The 24503-nt window shown below is 39.9% G+C and overlaps 1 long non-coding RNA gene across 3 annotated transcripts in view; it reads right to left on the bottom strand.

Annotated features, from left to right (window-relative positions):
* Positions 1-24105, bottom strand: part of LOC109958591 (uncharacterized) — a 37788-nt gene extending 13683 nt beyond the window's left edge. For all 3 annotated transcript variants that reach the window (XR_002274711.1, XR_002274710.1, XR_002274709.1), the window contains exon 1: positions 23868-24105. This is a non-coding gene — a long non-coding RNA (uncharacterized LOC109958591). The remainder of the gene's footprint in view (positions 1-23867) is intronic.
* Between the last annotated feature and the right edge of the window lie 398 nt (positions 24106-24503).

Below are 24503 nucleotides of genomic sequence, written 5' to 3' on the forward strand. Positions count from 1 at the left end.
CGGCGGCTGTACTGCCTGAGGAGGCTGAGGAGGTTTGGCATGTCGCCTAGGATTCTTTGCAAATTTTACAGCTGTATAATTGAGAGCATCTTGAACAGCTGCATCACTGTCTGGTACAGCAGCACTACTGCTATGGACCAGAAGCGCCTGCAAAGAGTGGTAAAGACTTCGGAGAAGATCACCAGGACTCCACTGTCCTCTCTGCAGAGCATTTACCACCACAGGGTGCGTAGGAAACCCACCCCCAGCATGGACCGTTTGCCTCCCTACCCTCTGGCCAGAGGTACAGAAGTGTGAAATGCAGGACCACTAGACTGAAAAACTCTCTTTCCAGCTGTCATCAGACTCCTAAACAGCTGACAGGAGTTCACAATCAGGAGTTACTTCATGTAATTCCACCTGTACTGTTTACATGCATAGTTGCTGACTGTTGCACATACAGCTCCGATGTAGCATACATTGTCTTATTGTGTTCTTATTATATTTCTTTTCACTCACTGTTTAAAGTGCCTCTAGAGTTTGTGCTACTATTTATCCACGTTATATTTCACTTGTGCTGTTTGGCTTTCAGTGTGGACGGCAAAGTAAGAATTTCATTGTACAGGGAAACACATTTCCTTACTATGAATATGACAAACACTTTGAACCTTTGAACCTTGAACCAGTTGATCAACCTCATCACTGGGCAAGATGCGAGGTCCACCCTGGACAGGTCACCAGTCTGTCACAGGGCTGACACCAAGAGAAAGACAACCACACACACCCACACTCGCTCCTACAAGCAGTTTAGAGTCACCAGTCAACCTAAGCTGCATGTCTCTAGACTGTGGGAGGTAACCCAGAGTACCCGGAGAGAACCCACACAGGCACAAGGAAAGCATGCAGACTCAGCTCAGAAAGGCCCTGGGTCGGCCTGGGGCTCAAACTTGGAGTCTTCTTAGTGTGAGGCAACAGTGCTGACCACCGCTCCACCATGCCACCCAGCTTACATAGTACAGACATTTACAAATATTTTTGTTTATGTGGATAATGATTCTACATTTGAAAATATACATACATGTTGTAGATGCCATACATTTGTACTGCTATAGGCTGTACAGTTAGTGAGCTTGCCTTAGATAGAAAATATTCTCTACAAAGCACCAGTGACTTTTAGTGAGCTCAAGGGATCCATTTTCTCCCCACTAAGCTTTGCCTTGCTGCATACATCTCAAACACCTCTCTGCTGTTACTCTATAAGGCTGCTACATTAATCATAGCTCTAAATATTTGGTGTGTGGTTGCTAAATAAATAACTAATCCTGTGTTTCATTATAAATATGAAAAAAATAAAAGTAACTAAAGTGGTGTTAAAAGCACGAAAGACTTAAAATAACACTGTTTGATGGGGCATTTCATATCTCAGCCAGATTCATCTTTTAATCAGTCATACTACCTTATTCTTAATAATTTAGTGCCCTGCTGACATCGATTGTATACCATGCGCAGCAAGAGTCATTCATTGTGAAACAGCTATTAAATATTGAGCCACTTCATTGTGGATATATTATTCTACACACTGTCAAAAACAGTACTGGGGGTTTCGGTTTTGAAAAATATGTACTATTTGCTGCTGTGTCTGTTTATTAATTATATGCTATGAAAGTGGCTTGAATTTTATTTTTCCTCTACAGTACAATCACAAAAGAACTGGAGCACAAAGACGTGATCGCAGGGAGGCAGCAGTAGCACAATGACTTCAGCAGTTATATTTAGAAGAATGTGAACTAAATATGGTGAAATTCTTGTCAATGTCAGGGTCCAACCTCTGATTGCACATTAGCTTGAGAGACTGGTGCTCTCCAGCACTGTAATTATCTACAGTAAGTGTCTTCATCCATGAGAATGGCAGCTTGCACAAGCAGGGGGTGGACTTTGTCTCCATTAATCTGCTCCGTTTCATTTCCCTTTTCTCCAAACATGTCAGTAACATGAAACTAGAGTTTGTCCTGCATACAGCTGGTGGGCTTATCCTCTCCTTAGCACAACAGAGAATATCACAGGAAGCATTCTAAGCTTTCTCTATAATGAGATCAATCATTGGGAAGTCTGACATGTAGTAAAATTTGTAATGTGCAAACTAACTGAATCCTTCCTAAAAGAAATGTAATCAGAGTTCGGAAAAGGTAGCCTTGGATAGAGGTTTGATAGCTGACGGCAATTTATGAATTACATTTTTGTCTTTTTTGTTTGTTTCTGCTGTTCGAATTCATTCTGGGCTTTGCATGATCAAACTGGTGTTTTTGTTTCACGCTACATTTGAATAAACAAATGATTAGCTTTCATGACATCCAGATACATTATTATAAAATGTGTAATTCTAGTTTTAAGCCATAGGTGCACACATATGTTTGAAAATGTAGTTTCCCCTCTGCGTTTTGGCCTTTCTTTCAAATGCAAAGTGTTTTTGGTCACTGAAAGATGTCCCTGAACTCAGTTTTAAGTGCTGACATGTGGACAGGGAAAACTTTTTTGCTTACACGTGTGCCGGTATCTCATTTGTTTGACGTTAGAGTGTGTGACGTTATCTCCCTTGTTCATCGGGTGATTTTGTGCGCCTGCGAGTGTGTGACGTTATCTTCCTTGTTCATCGGGTGATTTTGTGCGCCGGTGTACGTAGCCAAACTAGTGATGGCATTAACACCGGTGACCAGACTTTTAGTGCGCTGACATTTGTAGTTACTCATCCACTAGGTGGAGGAACAAAGGCATCAGAACTCACTACAGCGGTCATTACTACACTCAGCAACACTCCCACATTGTGTAGCTGTGGTTCAGGAGTAGAGCAGGTCAACCTTTGATGGCAGTGTTGTTGGTCCTTGGGGAAGACACTGAATCCCATGTTGCTCCTGGTGGCCAAGCCAGTATCTTGCAGCTCTGCCACCATCGGTGTGTCTCTGTGTGTGTGAGAGAGGGGATCCATAAAGCACTTTGACCAAGTATACATACATACATACACACACACACATAAATAAATGCAGTCCTTTTACCATCTATTCCACAGAACCAGTAATAACTGTATGGCCAATATTACATTGCTGGCTGTTTGCTTGACATACTCTTGACAGCGTGTTTTCATGTGGATGAAGATTATTTTACAACAGTGTATGTGTGTAACATAGGAAGGAAAATGTTTAAAAAAAAATAGCCATGTACATGTGGACTAGGCTTGAATTATGTACAAAGAGTAACCGGCGCCCTCACCTGATGTCTCCAGAGCCGTTATGCTTTACAAGCATGCACCAGTGTGAAAACAGATTCTGAACTACCAGCAGGTTTCTGCTCGCTGTGTGTCCATTTCATTCATTTCATCACGTTTCGGTCGACCAAAAGCTATATACTGTTACCACTGCTCAGAGGAAGGAGGCAGAACTGTCAACATGACAGGGCACTGGGGTGTCAGAAAGGCAGGCAGCACTACAGGCAAGGTCTACCAGTGTTATATGGGGATTCTGGTGACATTCAGAACAGGAAAAAAGCCAAAAGTGTCTCACTTGGTCTTCATGCAAAAATAAATCAGAACATAGTAAAGGAAAACCTTATGTAATGCAGGCAAACTGCATTAGAAAAGGTTTCTACATAAAAATACAAAGTTTGTATTTTGCTGCTCATACCACACAGATTAGAGGTATTTTATGTGTTGCAAGGAAGACAGGCCAAAATCACTTTTACAAAGAAGCCATTATCGGAACCCATCTAGATGGCAAACCATTTGAAGATGTACTGTAATACGACCTGACAGCTTGTTTTTAATTGATGATTTAATAAAAATTTAAAAAAGAAGCTATTTTCATGATATTGGGTAAAATTGGTACCCGTGACCCCGTTCAGGGACTAAGCGGTAGAAAATGAATGAATGAACTTGAAAATGAATATTAAAGTCAGGGCCATGGATTGGTTCATTTTGGTGATTATGGCAATAATTAAGCATTTTTGTACACATTAGATTTCAGCACAGTTCCACCATAAAAGCCTGGGCACACCTGTATTTACAATCCGTTAATTTCAGTGGCATCATTGTAATTGTTGGATTTGGAGAATAGTCTCAACAGTAATGTCCTTTGTGTGCGAGAGGCCAGAATGGAGCAAACCACCATCAGCCCATGTTACATAACCATTGTCTGCAGCGCAACCATGACAGTTGTCATTCCCCAGTCCTCAGTCTCTATAAACTAAACGTAAATGCTGTACATATTCTACATTCACAAATTAATCATTTCCATGTCACTTGGACAAAATATTTTTTCCCTTTCCCTGCTTCAAAAATCATGTAATATTCAAAGGGAGAGGCCTATGCAGTCTAACAAGTCTTCAAACGTGAAGTCACTTGGCAAGACAAGTCACTCAAATCAAATCACCTTCAACTTTATGTCCTTCATAAGCAAATGCAACCAAGTGCCAAAGTCACGCGCGCGCGCGCGCACACACACGCACACACACACACACACACACACACACTAGAGAAACTGATTTATGCTGTAATAAACCAAAGCACATTTTCACTTTAATGACTTAAAATAGTTGTTTTTCAATGTGCCTACAAACTGTGAAGTGGTAACGAACCCATCCTTTTACTCATTTTAAAATCATCACTGCAAGTACAATATGAATTCACCACCCACACTGTTTTGGGCACGGTGATCACTGACACCATCTGGCATTAAGTGAGGCACTATGGGAAATATGGCTGTGTTTTGGATGTCTGAATGCCAAGGGCAACTTAGAGAAAGTGCTTTGTGGTTGAAGATATGTTTACAGTGTCTAATAGATTGGCACAGGGCCAAGAATATGACTGTCCTCCTGAGGCATCAGACGAGGGTCAGACAAGTCAGTTGAGGTTTAAGCACCAAGCAGTGAAGTGTTGAAGGGCAACTAGAAAATTCACGCCATGAGCAAAAGCAGGTATTGGTGGGAAAAAACAGAGCCATGTTGTGATTTCCTTTTTTTTACTACAGTTCCCTCTCTAATACTACTGCCAAGTAATTTTCTGTCGATGGTTCATGCCAAGTCATTTTCTTTTTTAATGTCAAAACTCCTCATCTGCAGGCTTGAAAAATTTGCATGCTAGGTATCAGCTATTCCCCTAAGTCACAATACCCATAAAACCCATTGCTCCCCTCCCCTTGCCCCCTGCACAGGTGACAAGCTAAAATGAGAGATAGCTCCATTTGCTTCCTATAGCTAATTGGATTAGTGCTCAAGGCACTACAATAACGGCTGAATTTAGAGAGGCAGGCGGAGAGAATGGGGTAGTGGGGAGCTGAGTGTTAGAGCCAATTTTCCAGTGAAATGAGCTTTGCTCCAGGTGAAGAGAAAACTCCTGTCGAGAAATAAAGAAGCTCTGTGTTGGAAGATTTTATGCTACCAAATGCAGTAATACGTCACAGAATTTACATTCAGTGTGTTATAAGAAGGCGCACATAGCTGTAAAAGACATGTTTATACCAATGCCACAAAGCAAATTAATTAGATGTCAATATGAGATGACTGTGTCCTTTATATCATGGCCATGGAGAAGGTGTGTTGGCTCTGATGTAGCATCCATATTACGGTTAGAAATGAATATTCAAAGACCTTTTAACGGTGTTGAATGTGGCCTGATTCTTTTCTGTAAATGAATAAATGTTGTAAATTCAGCTCCTCATCAAAGCAACATGAAATGTGTTTCCTCCCAAACAAACATCTCCAAAGCCATTTATTTTGAATCCTGCAGTCCTTACATTCTTCCCCTCCTCTTTTATTTGTGTGTTCCTCCATTGTTTGCCACACTTCTAGTTGTGATCATTAAAATAGCCTGAAAGTGACAAAAGTGGATTGAACTGCTGCATGTCTGTGGCTGCAAAACAAATCAGGGACCCACTCACAAAAGCACTGCTCCATAGTGGCACTAGTGTACATAATCTCCGCAGGGCACATTATTAGTAATAGAAGAAGAATTAAGTTAAATGATATTGGTATTTTTATAGGTTAAGGACTAATAACTTACCACTGCAAATTATGCAATTTAAAGTTGCTGCTACTTTAAATATGGATCTAGCTCTGCATAATAATATGCAGTAAAAATATACAGTATAGCAGTGCGTCATGATTCACTCATTCAGTTCATTCATTTGTTTGTTTACTTTCTGCTTTTTATACATGTTGTCCCCAGTTCAGGCCCAGCTCCTTCTATCTACATGCACCGGCTCAGCCATCCCACTTCTGCCATCTGCCCCTCCCTTGCTCTACCCCTACTCAAACTCTTCCTTCTAGAGCTCAAAAACTTCAGATACAGTACCTTGAAGGCATGTTCACATTGTTGCAGAAAAACATGCTCCCTCACTGTTGTCTATGGGGTGCACCAACTTCAAATACACTGAACTTTGACCCTAGTTGCACTGACCTTTGCACGTGCATCCAATCGATGCTGGAATAGATGAAAAACTAATTACCGCTCTTGTGTTTTTGAATTTCCAAAACTGTACAATGAGAAATTATATATCATCTATATAGTACAACATAAAAAAGGAGACCAGACAAAGACAAGCAGCATATTCACTTGCATGCAGATGGCGCTTCCGGGGCTGTAAAAACCTCTGATGCATCACAACCTAGTTCCTGCAATTAGCGCTGTAGCTCAAGGATAAGGCCTGTGATCCTTGTTATTTTTCACAAAGTTCATACAAAGACTAAAATCAACATTGGCATTCGCATGTCTGTGAATCCAAAACCTGGTTTAGCTTACTTGTCTCTCCAGGAAACCCCCGCTGTTGTGTGACAGCCATTAAAAACATGAGCCACACTGCTGCACTGGCTGACACGTTTCTTTCTCACCAAGCGTGTGGTATGTCCATCCACTAAAACTGCCATTATTCTGTATAGTCTCTGGAGTAAACCTGAGTCAACTGCACATACATGTGATCTCTGCCCATTTTTCATAAGAAACAATCCTCTTTAAAATGTCTGTGTGTTGTGGTTTGAGGCACTCCAATACAAAGCAGAAATAGGAATTGTATGTGTGCAGTTGAGAGATTTTAAAATCAATTGGTGTCAGAATCTTAAATATGGCCTTCATCTGCATTATTATTCTGTTACACCTGTTTTTCCAGGTATGTCACAATTACCTATTATATGTGTCAACATGTGTAGATGATTTTATGTATAGTGTAAATAAATGTAGCAGTCATTGTTAAGAGATGGGGGAAAGAAATCAGTTTGAGCTACAGTATTAAGACATGACATGAGGCAGAAAATTGCTGAGATGCGAAGGAGAAAACATGGACTTATGGCTATTCTACAGTGCTGATTTATCCAAGAGAGGCAATTTAACACTTCTGCACTGATTTGTGGGTGTTCTTCATGCCCTGTCCACCTAGATCAATATGAGTGTCAGTGCTATGGCTTTAAATTACTGTTAGGTGCTCATTACAAAGCAAAGCTCAATAGAATTGTGTGTGTTAGTATGGTTTGTGTAGCCGTGTGTGTGTCTGTGGTGTGCCTGTGAGTGCCTCTTTCTGAAGTGTCTGCCAATAAACACCAAGGCCAAGAGGAGGTTTGAGTTGCAGAGGTTTAATCAACCAGAGGCATGATCTCTCCCTCTTGCAGTCACATGCACACACAAATATGAAGCAGGGGAAAACACCAAACTCTCCTTGAAGTTCTAAAACCACAGGTCTCAGGGTATACAATTTAATTTATAGCAGAAAAAAAGTTGCAGTGCAGGTAAAACATGAAATAGTATGTCCACAATGGGACGATCATAAGGCCAGAAAAAGCAATAAAAGAAGTGTGTCTATCCATCATCAGGCTGCTGAACACCTAGAACAGTCTCAGTCTCAGGTGGACTAGATGCCTGATAGAGACTCTCCTCTGTAAATCACATGGCTACTCTCTTATTTCCTGGATGATTGGGCAGTTTCTTCCCTCAGCCATGTACAAAAACAAGTAACTTCTGTGAGAAGAACTTCACTAGACAGGCGATGGGGAGGCACATTTTTGTATTATTGATTTTTTTTGTTCCTGATCACAGCTACATCAGTGCATCTTATGAGGAATACACACTTTGTGAACATAATAGTATCTCTACACTGTCCTGATTTTTGCTTCGAAACCTTTTACCAACTATATTTCTTGTATACAATGCTTCCTTGCCATATAAATGCAAATCAGCAAAATCAACAAAGACAGCAGCCTTCATTCACAAATAGTGTGTACACACAAATCTGTGCTTAAACCGTGCAACAATTTACGCTCAAATCCAGAATTTATCCGCATTTTCTTACCTAAATTTGTTCATACTCTGCAAACAAATTTAGAACTGCCTCAAACCATGAGTATGAAAAAGTTTGAGGCTCGACTAACTTAGAAAATGTAAACACACACCTTTTAACTAAAAGCGTACCATATTAAAATGGCAATTTAAAAAAAATGTAATGTTAACTGTTTAATATAATTTTCTTTAAGGCTTTAATCATTAATTTTCTAATGCACTGGCCAAATGTAGTCCATTAAATAACCATGAAATTGACATCCTTTCATTCTCATCAATTACTGGCTCAACCACCATTACTCCTTTCTTCTTTACAAAGATAAACAATGTTAGAACTTGATATTAATTTATAATGACCAAGACAAAAATACTGCAAATATTATGCAGTCTATTTCTTTGTGGGAAAATGTGACTGATGTTCTTTTTGAATTATTTCTCACATGTGACAATTTATTGCATTTATTATGTGTTTAATAGGTCGTATTTTGTTGAAACTACTTTATTTATTGTGTATATTTTACCTTTCATTGAGACCTTCAAAGCTTTTATCACTCTGAAACATTATTGATCATGTCTGATTGCCTAATGTATCATTCATACACCCTGAGGAGGAAACCAAGCACATAATTAAGCAGCAGTCTTTTACACTCACTGTAATGAGGGTTTGAGCATTTAAAGGGCTGAATTTATAAAACCCAGACACCTCAGAATTTGTGACAGGGGTTTTCTGGAATTGCCAATTATTTCATTGTGCTTTTTATAGCTTGAAACAATGCAGGTTTATTTATTGTGTATTTGCTGAAATAAACAAAACAAACTGAAATTCAGCAATAGGCTACACCACAACAATTAAAAAAAATGTATTTTTCATATCCAATTTAATTTTTCACAAAAGCCGTTTGCGCCATTCTTTCCAAATTGTTTTTAATGAATAGCAGATTTAAACATCAAACGATCCACTAAGAGACATATCTGTTGTCAGAACACTCATGTAGGGACATTCTGGAGATGCCACGTTGCTAGAGGAGCACAGTGCATTCGGTGTAATTAGGATTTTGTTTGGCAGTGTCTCTAAAGCTTGTCACCTCTGTAGATAATCCTAACAGGCTACACAATGTGTTTGTCTGAGCTATGGGAGAAACTGTGAACTCAAGCCTGAGCCTGTAAGCTGCCACGAAAATAAATGAACACCCACATTCACAACAAAGCAGACTTTAAGAGAGACGAAAGAGAAAAACCGAGGCATAAAGGTGGCTGTTCAAATGATGAAACACTGTATATCTCCATTCTGTAGTGCAGAAATTACTCTGAAGTTTTGTGCTAATGGTTTGTGTTAAGTCAGTCAGCACATTTATCTAGGAGTTGTAGTCTTAAAAATGTTTCTCTAAGGCATCCAAGAATTATTGTACTTTCATCTGACTTATTCATTAGGTATAAGGGTGATATCATTTCACTTTCTTGCTGAGAGTTAGATGAGGCACCACTCGTCTGAAGCCATAGGAGCTGGTCAGAAACAGGTGCATACAGCTTGTCTATCTGGATCTGTTCAAAGGTTAAAATAAAAAAATACCAACCTCAAAAGCTCATTAATTAAAGCTACATCCTGTTAGTTTAATCCATATGAACCGTAAAGTGTAAACTTGCTGTTTTACACTTTGGGTTTTATACAAATTAAATTAATTTTATGCAAGGAAAAGCTACGCAATGACATTAGCTTTACATTTAACAAAAAAGAGCTATCTGTATTCTCATAAAGTTGCTGGCAAGAACGTGAACATGCATATTTTCCAAGTTTTAAAACCTCTGAAAAGAAATTCATGTAGGACTAAACAGTTTTGACTTTAAACTAATGTTAAATATCAGTAATACTTTATAAAACATCTGAAATGTGTTAACCTAATGTAAAAAGTGGCTGCAAGTGACTGCAAGACGCAACAGAACAGCAGCATAGTCAGGCTATCTCTGACCTCTGAGGACCGCTACATTGAACAGGGAAATGCCTCTCCTTACTTATCCTTTATAAGATGTCTTGTCCTTCTTTCTGAAAAATTCTACTATGGTCGTTGGAAAGCAAATCTTTTGCTTAAACCAGCGGCTATTTCTATAAAAAGGTGAAGAAACAAAAATGACACATCCTATTAGTGTTAAGAAATCTGTGCACTTGGCGTGTTAAAAGGAAAAAGCCCTGACATACAGCATATTTCAGTCATTCTAAATGTAGATTTTTTTTTCCACCAAAATATGGTGTATGAGAGACTAATCTTTGCAGTGCAGCATCAGGTCGGCAGTAAACTAATGTGCACGTGCAGATATGCCTTCCTGGATGGATGATGATAGCTCATGTGTCATGACTGCAGGCCTATCACTCACTGTGTTACCCCCTCAGTGGGAGTCAATATGCTCAGAAGACACAGAGGAGGGCATTGCCTAATGGAATCCAGTCAGCACGGCTGATACCATCTCCAAGTCACACTGCCAAGCCTTGATAACACCAGGATCTCTTCCTCTGTGGACCTATGGCAAGTGTCCTGCAGAGCCCTGCAAGATGTTACATATTAATACTTCTCGACATTTGCTGGGTGATAAGCTGCCTGGGCATAAATATTTCTCTTTATAAAACCACTTCACTTCAGCTTTCTCATAGAATTCAATCTCTTGCTATTTTCTCTCCATGGATTTGTATCTGAAAACAAATGTGCTGTCTTCAGTAACCCGTACTTAAAGATGCATCACTGCAAAAACAGAAGACAATGGATAAAGGAAGGTCTGTCAGAGTATAGTTAGAGTAGGATTAAAGTCACAGCTCTTTTGTCATTGTGTGGAAAATTGCTAAGGGAGGTGTGCTCCAATTGGTCATTGACAATGACTGATCTGACACCAAATCCATGTACAATAATCACACGCCTACACAAAATAACACATGAAAGTAGCTCATGAGCCATGATAAATAAAAAGTACCCTTGTCCCCCATTGGAGTACACACAGGAAAATGGGAGCAGATCACAGTCATGCCAGTAGATGCTGTTGTTTGCATAACCTGTATGTGTCTTTCTTGAGTCACCACTTCTAAAGGTTCTACTCTTTGATTAAACCCACACTATATTTTATGCTGTGCCCATAATTTGCTTGGCACATCTCTGAGTTCTGGTGAATTAACGGGTAACTAAAAATCTGCCAGTGTATTCTTCTAAAATGATTTTATGGTGCACTGCTTTTCTACCAGCGAATGCACGGTTAAATGAAGAGTAGTGTGTCTAGTGTGGGTGACTACTTAACCGCTTTCCTCAGGGCATGCCAATCACCGATATTATCACATCTTTTAACCCAGTGGTCAAGTTGTTGCCACTGCAGGTGACGTACCTTTGCCTAGACAGACATGAAAGTGTGAATCAGGTAGACAAAATAACTTTTCAATTTGGGGTTTCCACCACCCATCATGCCTCCTTACTGCAGAGTTCACCCTGTGGCTTGGCGACTCATACACTAGCAGGTGGTCCCCATTTCTGGTCCAGTTTTTCCTTGTCTAGACAGTCCGTAGCACCACAATCATCACTCATCTTTCCAGTTTGTGGGCCTCTGCTTGGTGGTCCTCCTCCTCCAGCATGGCCTTACAGACCAAATAAAGCTACCACAGTAATTATGCAGGGCTAGATCCATATTTAAATACGTGCATCAACAACCACAGTGCTGCTCAAGTTATGAGATGGCTTGATCTCTTGGCATAAGGGGACGAGGCATGTGTCATATCTTGTTTAAGCAGCCAGATGCAGTGTGTTTTGGTGGACGGTTCACAGCTACTCCTCAGCCTCTCATTGCAGCTCATGTTGCTGAACGGTCCCTCACCTCTGACTGTTAACTGACCGGGGAAGTTTCCCTCAGGATACCATGAGGACAGCTGGCACCTGCACTTTGCACCATGGTAAATGGACATTTGAAGAGATGGCACCTTCGCCTTCACTGCCGCTGCTGCTATGGCCACACCAGCTGGCCAACTCTCTTAGCCCTTAGCCATCCCAGCATGCAGATTGCCTCCCACTAAACTGGGGCCAGGCATCCATTCTAACGTACTCCTGTTGAGAAAGTCCAGTGCCAAGACACTAGTGCAGCATGTGCTTGCATCTCGTACACATCCCAGTCCTTGGGGATTTACATATCCAAGTTTCCCCAGCTCACTGTAGGAATCCACCAAAAAAGAAAAAAAAGAAAAAACTAAAACTCCACACACACACACACACACACACACACACACACACACACACACAATGCTGCTGCATGTTGGCAAGTAGCTCACAGCATGAAATGATCAAAACATATTAATTATTCATCACACAGTAAAGAGTCCATATCACTGATGTGTGTGCATCAACAGGGTTGTAAGATTTGGTTTCTCTTCCCTCTGCTCTCAGAATTCACAGTCTCTGGAGGAATTTTAGGATTTACTGTTTGTGTTTCTGTGCAATTTTTCATCAGTGCTTGGATTTACTCAGGTTATAGTGTAACATTAAAGCCAAGATCTGAAATATGAAACTAGAGGAATCCATATTGCATTAGTTTGAATCATGATTATTTTAAAGCATACAGTGCAGCGTCTTCTTATGTAAATGATTTATTTTAGTATTGAACTGAACTAGACAAGTCCTCATGGTGCTGTTGCATGAATGAACTCAGTGATGCTTCACTCCAGATACTGCATGTTGTGATGTGAATGTCTGGCACCAGAGATGGTAAACACCTGGGATTTGAGGACTGTGAGGGGGGGAAAAAAATAATAATACTACAGCATAACCTCCTGCAGTTAGACAGGCAGAGTCTGTGATGGATATACTGGATAACAAACAAAGAAATGTTCAGCTATGATACAAAAGACATTCAGGACCCCTTCTGAGGTCAATAAAAGGATACAGGATGCAGCAGAAATGAGGCATTTGAAAGACTTTTTCAGATAAAATTGTTGATTCCAGCTTCAATGTTGGAGTCTAATGCACAAAAAGGCAGCAGGTCTGCACAGCCAAATCCACAAAACATAATTACAAATTATAACAGAGGAATAATAGCTCAGATATTTCAGCTGTGCCTCTTCACTGTGCAAAAGTCATTGTTTTCTAGTGAGTCCCTTTCACCAAGGATAAAAAGAGCTGTATTATCTTGATTGCTACAAGAAAGTAGACAGGTCATATTCATCATTCAGGTTAGTAGGAGACATGTCTTTTACTGTGAAACTACAATAGGCTTCACGTTGCAGTAATAGTCTTTCCAAACTGCAGCCTCTGGGTGTTATTGTCACTTTTTCTCTTCCAATGCACTTAAGTTGGAAAATAGAATGGTGAGTTCCCATAAAATGATAAGCAACAGGAGAGATGATATCTGCACATCTAATAACTGATTTATGTTCTCAAATCCTTGCTTTTTAATTGATCAGAGGGTTTTCCCCACATGGACACTGACATATATGGTATATGTCATTCTTTGTACCACAAGGTATGCATGATTTGATATGGAATTCTTTACCTCAAACCAGATTTGTAAAGTGCCATATTTTCATCATAGTGTCACAGGCAGTACAATTTCTGCAAGGAAAACACCTTCTGATAAATGTCTCCTTTATTCTAGCAAGCATGTTAGAGAAATTCTGAGTTTTTGAATCAGAATCAGCTTTATTGGCCAGGTGTGTCGGACACACAAGGAATTTGGCTCTGATACATCAGCTCTCAATGTGTATGTACATATCCCCATGCAAAGGGCAAGTAAACAGTAAACCAGCATAAGGCTGTGTAATGTAACAAAAATAATAAGCAGTATTACCAAGCAACAACCAGGGCAAACGATGCAAAATAAGCAGTATAAACAGGCAGTAAACAATGCAGACAGACAAAGGAATGCTCACTGAAATTTTTAAGTGAATAAAGGTGGGTTTGAGCTTTTACTCAAGGTCATCTAATACTATCACAAAAAGATATTTTCAGGTAAGAAACATTTTAGATTTCTGAAAAAATACATATGATAACTAGGTCATATTGTTTTAAATCTTGGTTTCTTAGCAGCTGGTAAGCTCCTCATCCTAGCTGTGATTTATCATTAGCCCTTTTTCTTGTTTTAAATGCGTCACAAGATATTTCTACATAAACCAATCACCAGATTTGTTCTTCTTTAACAAAGTGACTGCCTTGAGTAAGATATTGATACATTTCTTTAAAACTATTAGACAATGTAATACTTCTGTTTTTACCGGGCTTACTGAGCACCACTTGCCAGAAGCCTGAGCCCATCAAGGCAGAAACACCACCAACTGATGTCGGTTGACTGGCGGGAGAACTGAACAGTCAGATGTTTAAAATCACATAAATCCTGTTGTTTTCTGTTTCTACTCGACTCTGTGAAGACTGATCGGGCTGCTTGAATTTCACTTTCACCCTCTGTAATGAGCTGAGGAAAATCAATGGGCTACATAAAGACGCAATTTCCTTTTGATGATCTTAAATGAAAACTATTTTTGGCTGATACACTTGTGTTGTTGGTTGGCCTGAAATAGCCTCCGTCCCGCTTCTGTCCTGCTGTCAGACAGACCGCTGTTCTGTTGACTTTAAAACACTCAGAACGGGCAACTCACGTCTCTCTTTCAGTGTGGATTGCATGGAATCATGCTTCTCGCTTCCGGTGTGTGTTATCAGTTACAGTGACTGATGAAAGATGCTAAATGAGAGACTGCATAAGCTAGTGGAAGAGAGGCTAGCAGGATGTGACGACATGACTTTGGCTCTCTATCTGCTCCAGCACTGGGACACTCATCAGCTCTTGGGACACTCATCACACCAGGGTGTGACAAACAAGAGCTAGTGAACTACAGTATATACTCCCTTGACCTGATCTGTACAGCCTTTCTGTGAAAGAACAGTATAAACTGTTTGCTCTATTACACTCAAAAGTGCCTGTTTAACAATACTTTTACTTCAATAACATGGTCTTGTAAGATTTTTTTTGACCCCATACTGTGTTACAGTTGACCCCAAATGCAGGATCGAATACAACACCTTGCATTAAATAAAGAATAAAGTTGTAGCTTTCATGGAAAACATGCTTGTGTAACTTTGACTTGGTAAAATATGACTGATGTTGGTGCTTTGGTACAAGACTAAAGTAGAGTAACAAGTCTTACATTTGACCCCAACTTTAACAAACCTGAGTAAATGTACTTAGTTACTTTCCACCACTGGACATCAGGAAGAAGCCTAGTACAGTTTGCTGAATTTCAGTAACAAAATATATGTGGATAATGCAAAAAAAAAAAAACATCTTCAACACTGTGTTCAGTTAATAACAGTGAGGACAATATAAGATGAATTGACAGTGACACTGGAGCCAAATGGCATTGCAGAGAATTGGGAGAATGAATAACAAACTGAATCGAATATTAAATTCATTCAAAAGGGAATAACACTGGCCATGACAGTGTAATCAATCCACATTTGGCCTGATGTATTGTGTAACAGCTCAGACAAAAGAGCACAAATGAAGAAAGACGTTGATTTCTCCTCTGCAGAGAAACCATCTTTCCTTCATTCTTTTATCTTCTCGCTCATTTTTAATGATTCCATCCTTTTTTCCCCCTCCAGATCACTAAAAGTCCTTTTTCTTGTCCAACTTCAGTTTATTACAGTTTTGTATGGCAACATGTGATACTTCCACATTTCAGTGTTATTTACAGTGGTTTACAAGTGGCACCACCACAGAGGAAAGCCTGCTTGCTCAATTTCTTTCCTTGTGACAGATTTCACCCTCTACATATCCATCTTTCTTACCAGATTGGGCAACATTGCTTCTGAAATAGGAAGAAAAGGTCAGAGCCGTAATGCACAAAGTGACAGCAGATACATCACATAAATCTATGGTGACTTCTGGTAATACATCCCACACATGGAAACTCAGTTTTCATGGGGGAGGAAAAAAAACTACAGGAGTTATGGGTGAGATTCAGCAACTGGAAACATAAATCCTCCTTCTAATGGTTATTGGTTTTAGTAGAGGAGATAAGGCACTTGTTCTGACATAGCTAGTTATAAAAGCAAAGTACAGAGTCGGTTTATTGTCATTAAACAATTATTAACTTTACTGATTTAACTGTGACCAATGCACTTCATAAACTCATCTCAATATTGAATTTGATCAAATAGACAACTTACCCATTTTTGTAAATATAGCAGTGTCACTGATACAGTAACAGTGGCCATATGGATCATTTCCATCTTTGTTAAAGCTGTGTTTTACACATTTTATGTATTTGCATTAGTTTAAATGTTTTCCACATAATGTTCCCCACTCCAAAAGTGCATTATAAAGTAAATATTTGAAAACAAGGGTCTCTCTGTACATAAGGTGGCACCAATTTTGAGCAGATGTTACACAGTCATGCTGGATTTTACACTTATCTGTCAGAATAATAAAAGCATCTTGCTTTTGGGAGGCTGGCTTCACTGGGATGCAAGTTGCCTTTGGCTCTTGCTGTTTTCCCAAATGTACACATTAATCTGAAGCAATTTTTGAAATGTTCACATGCATAGCATGATATTAGCTCTGTGCCGCAGCGTTTGAGAATGATGGCAGTTCTTGTCGTTTTATAGCAGACAACTTTATTGTCAAGGGTCACTCTTATGACTCTCCAACTTCTTTTGTATACTCTGCTCAGCACCAAATGGCAAACCTACAAAGCAAGTGGCTAGCTGGTGAAGACAGAACATTTAACAGCTAAAGTGCTGAATATTTTCCTCAGATGTTGGTAGAAACCAAAAACTGTGGAACAAGGAGAAAACTGGTGCTTTAAGTCCACCAGGTGGACAGAGACAACACTTGAGTTAAAGGATAAGGCCGGTCATTTTCTATATTAACAGTTTTTTTTTTTTTTTTTTAAACACTCAGCATGTAGAGACTAAAACTAATAATGATTCATGTCTGTGAGTCCTGGATTAGCTGTTACATAAACCTCCACTGTTGTTCAAAAACAATAAAAAGAAAATGCATCAAGGAAACACACGGCTGTATTGTTTCCTCATTATGAAACACCGGACCCTAATGTTTTTTAAACATGTTGCCCCAAAGGCTCTGAACAGCCACAACTTTTACATCGTGCAGACTGTTGGGAGTCATTAGTATCGAGACATTTTCACACCCTCCGTCTTTCTGCATCACTCGCCATCCTTGTGGGTGATTAGACTACACCCTGATCATTTGTCAACTCGCTCAGTCACACTATGAGAGGGTCAAGCAAACACTAAACATACAGAAAACCACATAGGGTCATAAAAGACTCCTAAGCAAGGCCCACACAGGTTGAGCTATGCTTGTTATTAAAATCCTAGCAATGCATAAAGAGTGGAATGAAAATTTTACTCATTAAAAACTCTCTCTTGTATAACAATAGCAAATAACTTTGGTTCTGCAATTATTTTTTTGTATTATTACCTAATACGATTGGTTAACCAACTCCTAAATGTCAACTAAAATAAAGACCAAGTGCTCAAATGAATCACTACGCAATCAGTCTTCATCTGCCTGAAAGGTTTGTCTCTCAGCTATGAACCCGTTGGTTTGTACAAGGCCAGACAATGAATTCCTGGCGGTGTGCAAAAGAAAATTTGTGCAAATGCCCAAGACACACCACAAAATATCACCATCAATATGCAGCATCTTTAACAAAGTATTTATGCTTTGCCTCAAGAGGCTTTACAACCTGTACAGCACAGGACAACCTCTGTCCTTAGACCCTCAAAGTGGATCAAGGAAAACTCCCCAAAAAATCCTCTACTTGGGAAAGGAAGCCCAGCGATCCCACTTCCAGAACAGACGGATGTGCAGTAGATGTGTGTCCAGAACAGAGCAACACACTTTAAAGTTTGGACAATCATTTTTGGGAAATATCATCATTTGTTTTCTTTAAGATCAATGCATAAAAATGAGAGGTTGTGCATCTTAGTTCTACTCAAGAGTCTTTACCAGATAAAAACTTGCACAACAAACTGGAGTTGGAACCATGAGGACATACTGTATACACCATCAGGCAGGAAGGATCCAAAGAAAGATACATCAAGCTACATTGTGAGAAAAGTATGATCTGTGGATTTCAGAGTGCCATCCCTACTTGGGCCTAAAAGTCCAAAAACCTTGGATAGAAGCAGATTTTTATTTTCCTAATGCACTAACCATTACAAATTCTGGAGTCCCCAGAGAAAACCCAGGCACAGGGAAAACATAAAAACTCCACACAGAGCCCTGGTTGGGATATGAACCCAGAACCTGCTTGCTGTGAGGTGACAATGCTAACCACTGCTCCACACCTCAGCTCTGCTGGTATAAAGCATTTCTTCCTACAGCATGATGTGGCATTTCCTAAACAATGTCAAATATCATCACTCTACGTTTTTCATTTTTGTTCCTCATCATAAACAACCTCACACAAATGTTCTATTTCTGCATTCTGACAGGTTCAGGAGTCTGTGGGGTGAGGTTCCCTCAAAGTGAATATGCATCATGGGTGTGAGTATATTTCTCACTGATAGGTTTTTTGCTCTGGAAGATGTCAGTGAGTCATCTGCATCAGATTCACTGAACTCACACTTAATACTCAACACCAGAACTGTGTGTTTCAGAAGGAGCTGGTGGAGAAACAAGCTACAGAACAAGACGTACTGCACACTCACTGAAAATGTTACATCTTCTTTTGCAGGTTCAAAGTTTTACAGTACAGCAAACAGTACTGCTGAGAACAGAGCGTGCAGTATTTGGGGAAGTCTTATTATACAGAACAAGCAGTGAATCATGAACGCAACATCTTATTGACTTATCAACCTTTACACACATCAAAGTGGTTGTCTCAAAAAAACCCCCCCCCCCCCACTTCAAATTGAGCCACAATAATTCTATGGATTCCCACATTTCATGCTTGATTTCATATTTCTCTCCACATTTACAGCAAAGCAGTTGTGTTTGCTTCAGCAATTTACATTAATGGCTCTTGGAGGTTGTTTTTTTCTTCTATGGAATGGACAGCCATAACATGTAGGAAGCTGCTTTACAAAAACATTTCTACCATTTGTCACACATGCAGTTTTGCTTCATCTGGGGATATGAGATTTTCTATGGCATAAAGGATTTAGAGACATAACTGCATTACACCATCCACTCTGTAAACATTATTTAGCAAAATCATTTTAAAAACATTTCATAACATGGTGGAAGGTCAGTACAGCGCAGTTATATTACTGCTGTTATCTTTTAACTCTTCATTCTCACCATCCTACACTGCATCAGCACATATAGTTGCAGATTCACAATATCACAGTCAATCACTGCAGCAGGTCAACTGCTACTGAATATATACAGTATACACACACACACACACACAGACACACACACACACACACAGACACACACACACACACACAGACACACACACACACACACACCAGCCATAACATTATGACCACTAACAGGTGAAGTGAATAACATTGATCATCTCGTTACAGCGGCACCTGCCAGTGTGTGGGGTATATTAGGCAGCAAGTGAACATTCAGTTTTCAAAGTGAATGTGCTGGAAGCAGGAACAACAGGCAGCGTAAGGGTCCGATTTTGACGAGGGCCAAACTGTGATGCTGGGGTCAGAGCATATCCCACACTGCAGGTATTGTTGGGTGTTCCTGGTCGGCAGTGGTTAGTATCTACCAACAAGGCTCACTGATGATGAGGTTGACCTACCATAGATTAAACTTTTAAATGTCATTCATCCTTTTCAAAAGATTGCATTTTGTTTGAATCTTGGAAGCAAACAGATTCACAGAAGGTGCACAGTGAGCTACAGAGTGACACGAGTGCCGACCAGCTACTACATCGACTCCTGTGTGGTCATAATGTTATGGCTGATTTGGTGTAGGAATTAAAAAGACAATTGGTAAAAATTAAGATATATTGCTTAAATGTATAAAACCTGCTCCTGCTCAGTTCTTTCCACTCAGGAGTTTGCGCTACAGCCTTACATTGTCTGATTAGCCTAGTTTAGACATTGCTGTTGCATAACTGATAATACTGAGTCACTTTGCTGACTTTATGACCACGCTCTACATGTGCTACTATTACACACTGTTTTAGCTCACTCAGATTACTTAATTATGCCGTCTTCAAGGCAGCTGACTTGAGATGCACTTGGAAAATGCAAATGCAGAAGTGACAGCCCTAACCACAAGCAGCAAACACTGGGAGCTTCCTTTGCAGGTGTGTGTAGTGGAGTAAACACAGAGCTGCATGCAACAACATCTTATAGCTCAACAGGACCTTCTTTCTTCATTAACATTCCTTACGTGCTCTTGTAAAGTGCAAAGACAGCTCTCCAGTGCAAACATGCAACTGGGTCCAAACTGCAGATGTGTTTGTTTTAAGCTTCATGCAGCCAAACTTTTTGAATTTATGCTCTCAAAACAATGTTCCCCTTCAAAGAAGTGTTTGGGGGGGCCACAATGCTTGGCACAGACTGACAGGGCCAGACCCACTGTTCACTTTTATAATAACTTAGCAGGGCCTGACCTTGGATGTCACAGGTAAGGTGTGAAGTGAATTTGAGCATGACATTTATGGGACATATCTGCTGTAAATAATTGGAGGGCCCTGGGTCTTCTAGTTAATGGGGATGTCAGGGAGAAGGTGAGGCTCTGTCTCACAGTGGAGGAGAGAAAACATGAGTGTGTGCATATGGTAAGAGCAACGCATTTGTGTGAAATTTTATTCATCCTCAAGTTATCAGCAGTTTGATAGCAGATGTCACTATTGTAATGTGACAGCTTCACTAATCAGTCTGTTCCCGCATGTGTGACAAAAGCAGAATAAAGGTCAGTGCAGCGCAACCTTTAGGCAGTGTCAGCTTGCTACAGAACACACGCGATACACAGTGTCAGGGTAGAGAAGTTGCCCTTCTACACCCCATCATGATCGATCTGCTCTTTAGGCTTTACTCTCCTCATTCAGTGACTATTAAGTAAATTGGTATCTCAGAAACTGCAGTGTTAACACAGTGTCTTTAAAAAGAAACCACTCATTAGGAGAAATTAACACCCTATAATGTAGTCACGTTAATGGTTGGTATTCTACCTAAGCTTAAAAATTATGCAGCAGGCCCGGGGAGGAAATCGCTCAGCAAGAACAATCCAAAAAACGTAAAAGACATTATCAAAAAATGTTAGCTTCAGGAGGTTTTTCCTGCTTTTGCTCTTTTTTTTTTAACTGGTTATGGGTCATTTACCACAAGATTTTAATTATTTTCATTCATCTTTTGATTGTCAACAGTTGGCACAGGTTATGAATCTTTGTCCTCAAACCACTTTGGCACAGTAATGATTGAACAAGCTTAAGTCCAAGTCTTTGATTATCTGAATATGCAAAGCCAGAGTAATACTGAAATTGACTCTCTTCCTTCTTGAACACGATTCAGAAGTTGAAGCAAGTTTTCTGTCGGCCCGTTCGTACATTTAAGCTGAGCAAGTAAGTTCGGAGTTGTTCTGTTAACTCTGTCAGACTTCACTCTGAATAGACCCATATTTTTTATGTATCCAAACTTATGGGATAAGATCTATGTCATGATTCTAGGTTTTGCAACGTTTATGAAATCTAGCTGATGGATAGAAATGCTTCTTGCTTTCAGGTTTTTTTTTCCAGTCTTTTAGCACCACACTGTGCCTGAAATAGGCAGTACAGTACAGTGTGTTTGCATGTGTGTCAAGTTAAATATTTGAGGCATGTTTTCAGAGACTTTAGAGTGATTCACTACACCTAAACATTTTAAGGCCAACATGAGTACAGTAAGACAAATGTGTCTGTGAGTAACTGAGTGGGATATTCAGAGGATGAACCATAGCTCTGTAAACACTGTCACACCAGAAAAGAGGAACCATGCTGTGACCATTCATGTGATGAGGTGCTTTTGTTTAGCCTAGCTATTTATCCCCTTTTTGCCAATTTCCTTGTCAGTGTGACAGCTACATACCCTCCTCTGCAACCACGTTTACCAGCCATCTCTGGAAAAGCATGCACCCCACCAATGGTGGAACAACACAGCACCAGGCCCAGTGCAGACTACTGGGCAATCATCCCATAATTCAGTTCCTATGAAAAGGCACCCAGTCGCTTGTGCAAACAGACTACCAGCCACCTTCCCACATATAGCTTCACTATAATCAATCAGAAAACAGCACATGCTAACAAGCAAAATGAACATCAACCAACAAAAAGGATATGGACTCTGTGGCAGAAACAACATAGAAAATGAAACAGTGAACAACAAAATGCATCAAAACCACTGTATGTTACACGTGGAGCTGTATAAGCAAAATAAACAACATAAGTTCAGTCCAACAGGTGTTATAGGCTCATTCAAAACAGGGAGTTTGTGCATTTTTAACACCGCCTAATGTAAACGCACACAAAACTGCATTGCTACATGGTAACTTTCAGCCATCTTCCTCGGTATAAAAATAGCACAATACTGACAAACAAAAATGACCAATAATAAAGAGTGGTAAAGACTGCGGAGAAGGTCACTAGGACTCCACTGCCCTCTCTGCAGAGCATTTACCACCGCAGGGTGTGTAGGAAAGCTGCCTCCATCCTCAAAGATCCCACCCACCCCCAGCACGGACTGTTCACTTCTTTGCCCTCTGGCCGGAGGTTCAGAAGTGTGAAATGTAGGACCACTAGACTGAAAAACTCTTTCTTTCCCTCTGCCATCAGACTCCTAAACAGCTGAGGAGTTTATGTACTGTTTACATTCTGTTTGCACATGCATAATTGCACAATGACTGTTGACTGCTGCTCCCATGCAGCATACATTCTGTTATAGTCTTGTATATATATATATTTTTTTACTATATTGCTGTATCTACACTGCTTAAAGTGCCTTAGATTTTGTGCCTCAGATTTTGTGTTATTTATTTAACTACTTTACATTTCATTTGTATTTTGTGGCATTCATGTGGACGGCAAGGTAAGAATTTCATTGTACAGGGAAACACGTTTCCTAACTGTGCATATGACAAAATAAACACTTTGAACTAAACTGAAAAGCTGCGACACTGTCGGACATGAGCAGACAGCTGTGGCTATTTAGCATTCAACGGCAGATTGAAACACTGTTGTGGAATATTACACAAACATGTACAAGCAAAACAAATTTAATCACTAGTGCATCAACAACCACAACTCACTTCAGCGAGTTTGTAAATTCTGAACGCCACCTAAAGTAAACACACAAACTGTGCTGCTACATCAATTAACTTGCAACTAGTCAGCAACTGGAAAAAATGACTGTACACCTATTTGAAAGACTTTCATTTGTCTTGGTCAAATTCCTTTTGTTATAATGTTCAAATATGTAAAAGTGTATTGAACAGCTCCGTGGTAATGGAGGGGGACGTCTGTGTTGCTAGCCAGCCGGCGTCTTCTTTTGTTATTAGCTAACGTTAGCTCGTCTTTCTCCCCGTTTGCTGACAACCAAAAACATATGAAAAGAAGAAAAAAAAGTCAAGTTTCTTCAATTTTAAAACGCCGTACCTCAAATTTCGCCTCGCTTTCCTCTTTGAGCACCGCCCTTCCCACTGTATGTCCGTGGCACTTTGAATAAACGCACATGTTTCGCCCTAAGCTAAATTTCTACACTAGTGAATGGGAGGGTGTGTTGGATTTTATAACTTCGCAAGCTCTGTGGGTGGTACAAATGCAGCCACCACCTGTAAGTAAAAATCAGGTAATTAGTCCCTTAAGTGACGTAGCATTGCTGCGCATTGTTGATTTAAACTATTAGAATATGCAGGTCATCCTGGGGGTCCGCCTGGGCCAGGGTGCAAGAAAAGCACCCGGAAGTCTAAATTAATTTAGAAGCATTTGGTGAAACTTGGTCACATGCAATTGTAAGTTCACTCAACTTTGACATTTACACATCCAATATTAGCATATAAAGACTTGAGTTTTACTTGTTTATTAACATAATGAAATAGGATTTTCACTGTGACTGGACAAAAAACGGAGTTATAGCTGTTTGATGCTTTGGTTTAAATCAATGGTCTTCCATACTTTGCCTGCATAGTCTCATTTTCTCTTTAAATAGTATTGTTTAAATCAGTTCTACAAAAAACAAAAGAAACAAAAAGATGCTACCAGTCCTACTATAATTTTCCAGCAATCCATCAT

Source organism: Monopterus albus, unplaced genomic scaffold (genome assembly GCF_001952655.1).
Source record: "Monopterus albus unplaced genomic scaffold, M_albus_1.0 scaffold3.1, whole genome shotgun sequence".
Taxonomy (NCBI): Eukaryota; Metazoa; Chordata; class Actinopteri; order Synbranchiformes; family Synbranchidae; genus Monopterus; species Monopterus albus.